The 5,299-nt window shown below is 58.8% G+C and overlaps 1 long non-coding RNA gene across 1 annotated transcript in view; it reads right to left on the bottom strand.

Annotated features, from left to right (window-relative positions):
* The window catches only part of LOC102023828, a 4,078-nt gene extending 2,111 nt beyond the window's left edge, over positions 1-1,967 (bottom strand). The window contains exons 1-2 of the long non-coding RNA XR_261337.1: positions 1,445-1,967; positions 144-915 (exon numbers count right to left, since the gene is read on the bottom strand). This is a non-coding gene — a long non-coding RNA (uncharacterized LOC102023828). The remainder of the gene's footprint in view (positions 1-143; positions 916-1,444) is intronic.
* Between the last annotated feature and the right edge of the window lie 3,332 nt (positions 1,968-5,299).

Raw genomic sequence — 5,299 nt, 5'->3', positions numbered from 1 at the left:
AAGTGGTGACTTTTATTATGCACATTTTATCACAATCTCATGAGTTTGGTCCCGCATAGTGAGACCTTGTCTCAAAAATAAAAAAAAAAAAAAAAAAAAAAGGGAGGGGGGCACAGGTGGAGAGGTAATGGGGCGTGGCTCACAGAGGCAGCAACACGGCTATTGTGCAGTGAGCTGGTGTTCTCAGGATGGCTTGTCATGCTGGTGCGAGCCTGGCTGCTCGGTCTCCCTGGCTTCTGGTCTTGCATGTGGTCTCCCACTGTGATGTCATCTGCCACAAGGCCAGGCAGAGGGGCCACCAGAAACCATGAGATGAGCAAACCTCTTTCTTTTATGAAGTTTCCAGCCAAAGGTATTTTGTTATAGCAACAGAAAATGGCTCAAGACACTGGCTGAGAAAGACACGTCTTTTCCTCTCACTTCTTGGAGGAAAAATGCATATGTGATTGGTGGGAAGAGAGCTCTGTACTACAGCCAGGCACCCCTAAAGACAGCAGTATAAACATGAGGGACATCAGCTCCTCCCTTCTACAGCCCCTTTCTTCAGAGAACAGTCTCCCCAGGGGAATTCCTTCGGATGTTCTGGGAGGGTTGGCAGCCACCAGAGTATGTCCGAAGCCCACGCCTGGACACTTGGAGTCGCTGCAGGGGTCAGGGATCGGAACAGAACCCAGTCCAAGGCAGGCCTCAGCCAGCTGTTGACTCTTTTCTGGGCCTGATGGGAAAGAACAGCTGTCTTTTGACTGGAATTCCAAACAGGTCAGGTAGCAGCCTGTGGCTTGGGAATGCTCCTGCTAGCATAGACGGAAGCCACTGGAGGCCCTGGAGCCAGCCATGCCTGAAGCTGGTGTGGTTTCCAATTTCAGAAGCCAATCATTTCTCTCATGAGTTTCTGTCGCATGCACTCCAGTGAGCCTGTTGGGAACAGTTTGTAAATGCCAAGTCAGGGTCCTGCTTGTTGTGCTAGGCATAAACTTTGCCCTTTTCTAGTTAAGGAAACAAAAACCCCTGCATGCTCCACCCATCACTCAGCCATTCTAGACCCTCCCAGCCCTCCCCACCTTGTGATACTAACACCTGGTACCCTGAGGAGCTCCTCAGCAGCCCGGGTCAGCCCCCAACTCCCCAAGCACCCCCCTTCCTTCTCCCTCTAAGGAGGTCAGGGTGAGGTAATGAGCAGAAGGTAGGTGAAAGTCTCCAGACTTGGTGGATAATGCAATCTCATAGGAAAACAGAAACAAAAACCAAGTTGGGCGTGGCAGGACAGGCCCGCAATTGCAGTTTACCCAGGAGGCTGAGGCAGGAGGATCACAAGTTCAAGCCCAGCCTGGGCAATTTACCAAGACTTTGTCTCAAAATTTAAAAATAAAGAGGGCTGGGGGTGGAGCTCAGTGATAGGGTCCCCTGGGTCGGTTCCCCTGTACAACAAAAAAGGGAAAAAAACCTTCTGAACCCGAAGCCCAAGGTTCATATGCTTATAAACAGCTTGCTTTGCAGCACCGCATTTTCCGCTGTACTCAAACCCCGCTGACTCGTTTTTAGGCAGATGTTTAAGTAGAAACCTCGTGTTCTCTTGCCCTGTCCCTCGGGGTCGCCCGGCGTGGTGGGCCCTGGGCGCCCCCTCCCACCCCAGTTGTTTTTCAAACTCTCAGGACAGTGAGTGAAAGGCGGCCAGCCGGCCTGCCTGCCCGGAGGGCCGGTGAGTCACCCGGGGAACCGCGCTGGGCTGGGGGCAGGGCAGGGGGCCGGTTTCCAGGAAGGGCTCGGCAGGAAGCCAGGCAGGAAGGGGCCGGGGACTTTCTGGAAGGGCGGGCTGCCGAGGCCGGGCAGGCCAGCCGGGGCGTCCCCTTCCAGACACGGGGACCCCTCGCACTCCTTGGCACATGCCAGCCAGGGGGCGGGTGGTGTTGAGGCCAGGCAGAGAGATGGCCTCCGGGAGGGTGGCCGTGGACCCAGAGGACAGCGGGGAGAGCCTAGCGGAGATGACCGCTTCCGGCTGGAGAGGGGCAGGGCCATTGCGTCATCAGCACTGCGAGCCCGGAATGGTCTCGGAGGGGGCAGGGACAGGCCTCAGAGGGCTTTACCCGGCCTAGATCGGGTTGGGAAGATCGCTGGGCAGAGAATCCCGCACTGCGGTGGAATGCCCCGCAGTGAGATGACCATGGCCTGGCCACTCCAGGGGGTCCCCCAGATTCCTGTGCCCGCTCCTCCCGTTAGCTAAGTCACAGGACAGAAGCGGCACAAATGATGCCCTGGCAGCCTGGGTACAGCCTCTCACGCTGCCCAGTGTTGGGGACCCGGGCACTTCCTGCCTTGTTTCTTTGCTGTCTTGTGTGGTCCCAGATTGCTCACCCACAGGGCAGGAGGACAGAAAGGGTACAAACTCGTGACGTGTCAGGCCACCCCTGCCCAAGGGATGCTGACGGCCTCTCACAGAGTGACTCTTCCCATGGCCGAGAGGGGACAGAAGATCTCAGTGGGTGGCCGGCATCCGCCCATGAATCTGGGAGTCCTGAACTCCGCAGGAACAAGCCCCTCTCACTGGCCAGGGTCCCCCAGTCAAAGCTTACATTAGAGTGCCATGTGCCCAGGGTCCTGCTGCCCCTGGTGTAGCCCGCTGGGGTCCGGATGTAGCTCATCTTATCCCCTAGAGGCACAGTGCCCGGAGCCTGAGAGCAGCGAGAGAAAGGGCTCGCAGGGCCCCGCCGCCACCTGCGCGTGAGGCGGTTCTCAGGGGATGAGGAGCAGCCCCGCCCACTCAGCTCCTGGCTGCCCAGCCTGAGGTGCCCTCTTGCTCCCTCTGACGCTCCTGCCATTGCCATTTGCAGGAGGATGCCCCTGGGGGTGGGCCTACCACAGAGCCCCCTCGAGACCGTCTGTTCTTGGCACCTCCAGAACTGTGAGCTAAATAAACCCTTCTTCCCAAGTAGCTCATGGTAGGTGTTCTGTGAGGGCCCACCAGACCTACGGCCTCCTGGCCCCTGCCCTGGTCCTCCTGTGCCAGCCCAGAGCACCAGCAGCCCTCAGGACAGACTTGCACTTCCTTCCCATCTCGGCTTCGAGGTGGAGTGGTCCATAGCCCACCTGCCCACAGATTAATCAGTGGGTGCCTGCCGAGCTCCTCCACAGGCCCTGGCCTCACATGGGGGTTCTGACCTGCACCTGCAGATCCCGGGCCCCATCCTGCAGCGACTGCGCCAGGTCCAGAAGCCATCCCTGCTTGCCTAGCAGATTTGAACCGGGGGTAACAAGGGCCCTGGACAAATGGGGACGTTTGTCACATAGTCAGAAGAGCTTTACAGAGATTGGCAGCAAGGGAGAAGAAAACAGCCAGGGGACCGGAGCAACCAGCTCCTGTGACAATGTCCCGGTGCCTGGATCCACCCACACCTGCAGCAGGAGCTGCCCCAGAACACAGTTTCCACTTGGGCCCATTAGAAGCTGGTGTTCGGCCCTTTGCCGCCCACTCACGCTGTGACAGAGATAGGATGACAGGGTGCAGGAGGGAGGGGAGCAGAGGGGCGGGGCGCCGTCCAGCCCAGAGCAGCCTCCCCTCCTCCCCCTCCGCCCCTTCCGTCTCCTCCCTCCCGCAGTGACCCAGCGCACTGACATCACTGAAGTGCAAGTTCCAGAGGGAAACAGGAACTTCTGTCCCTCAGGCCAAGCGCTCCCATCTGTTAGAGCCATCTAGAGCCATCGGGCTGGTGGTGGTGGCCAGGGAGACAGGTGGAGCCCAGGCCAGTTCTGACCGATGCAGGAAGAAGGCATGTGCGTGTGCGTGTGCTCCTGTGTATGTGGGGGGGGGGGATTGGGCGGGAGGCAGTTCCTGAGTCCTTGTTTATTCTGAACAAGGACTGCCACATCCAGGTCAGCAGCCACAATCCCGGGTACCACATGTCCCATTCAGGGCACAGGGCAGAGTCCTCATTGCTCCAGCTGCTCTCCAGGCCACTCCAGCTGGTGCCCTAAGAGGTGACTCTTTACATGTTTAGCCAGGTGTGGGTGCGTGCCTGCACTTGGGAGGCTGAGGCAGAAGGATCACTGCAAGTTCAAGGCCAGCCTGGGCTATACACCATATATAGTTTTTTTGCGGTGCTGGAGATGGAACCCAAGGCCTCAAGCCTACAAGGCCTTACCACTGAGCCCCAATATTTTTACAACTTCTTCCTTGAAAATCTTCATACCTGCAAGGATGCAGAGTTCCTGCCATCCAGCAGGAAGGTGGGGACACCAGAGGTCAAAATGGAGCTGCCCATAAGGGCCATGGGGAGCAAGGACAGAGGCAGCTTGGGTAGGGTATGCAGGCGATAGGAGGACCATCATGGGGCAATCCTAGCTGGGAATGCCTCAGGGCAAGAGGGCGGCAGCCCCTTCCCCCTGCACAGGCTGGGTGCAGTGAAGACGCAGGTCTCACGGGGAGCTGGGCCTTGTCAGTGACCACACGGGAACATGTGACGGGGCCCGAGCCCACACTGGGGTCAGGACCCGGGTCCTCAGGCTCTGTCCCGGTCTTCCAGCGCCCTTCCCTTGCACACAGGATGGGAGACTTAAAAACTACATTTCCCAGAGGAGTCTGCGCCTGGGGTTTGGTCCCGGCCAATCAGCTGCTTTGGGTCCCAGGGTCTTCAGCCGGCTGGGGGCGTGGCCTGGAAGGGTGGGCGTGGCCACGAGGAGGAGGGCCTCTGTGAGCAACCAATGAATCTGTGAGCAGCGCCAACCCTTTCTCTTTGTAAGGTAATTTGTTTGTTTGTTTGTTTTTGTCTTTTTGAAACAGGGTCTCACTATGCAGTTCAGGCTGGCCTTGAGCTCACTTTGTAGCCCAGGCAGGTCTTGAACTCACAACGATCCTCCTGCTTCAGCCTCCCGAGTGCTGGGATTACAGGCGTGCTCCACCACGCCCGGCCTTTTGTAAGGTAATTTGTCCCTGGAACTTTTACAGCAACAGCAGGGAGCTGACGCACACAGGGGACTCGAGAATGTTCCAGATGCCGCAGACCAGGGAGACTCCGGGCCAGGGAAGCCAGTGAGGCCGCGGTTCTGAGCGCGTGGAGAGCGCGGCCTTGGGTTCAGGGGAAGACAGAGGCACCCCGGCCTCGGCGGCTCACAGTCCGGCCAGGGAGACAGTGAGGACAGGGGAAATGGCCTCAGCGACGGCTGCGTAAAGGGCACTGGGTGGGAAGGGCCGGGAGGTCAGGGCCGGGCTTGGACGTGAGAGAGGAGGAGGCAGACGGGGAGGTGGAGGGCGCGGCAGGGCAGCGGAGAAACAAGGGTAGCCTGGGGCCGGGCAGAGTGGCAGGGA

This window comes from Chinchilla lanigera, unplaced genomic scaffold (assembly GCF_000276665.1).
Source record: "Chinchilla lanigera isolate Chin_1 unplaced genomic scaffold, ChiLan1.0 scaffold00028, whole genome shotgun sequence".
Lineage (NCBI taxonomy): Eukaryota > Metazoa > Chordata > Mammalia > Rodentia > Chinchillidae > Chinchilla > Chinchilla lanigera.
The sequence above is the reverse complement of the archived record's forward strand: the minus strand, read 5'-3'. Positions and strand labels throughout refer to the sequence as shown.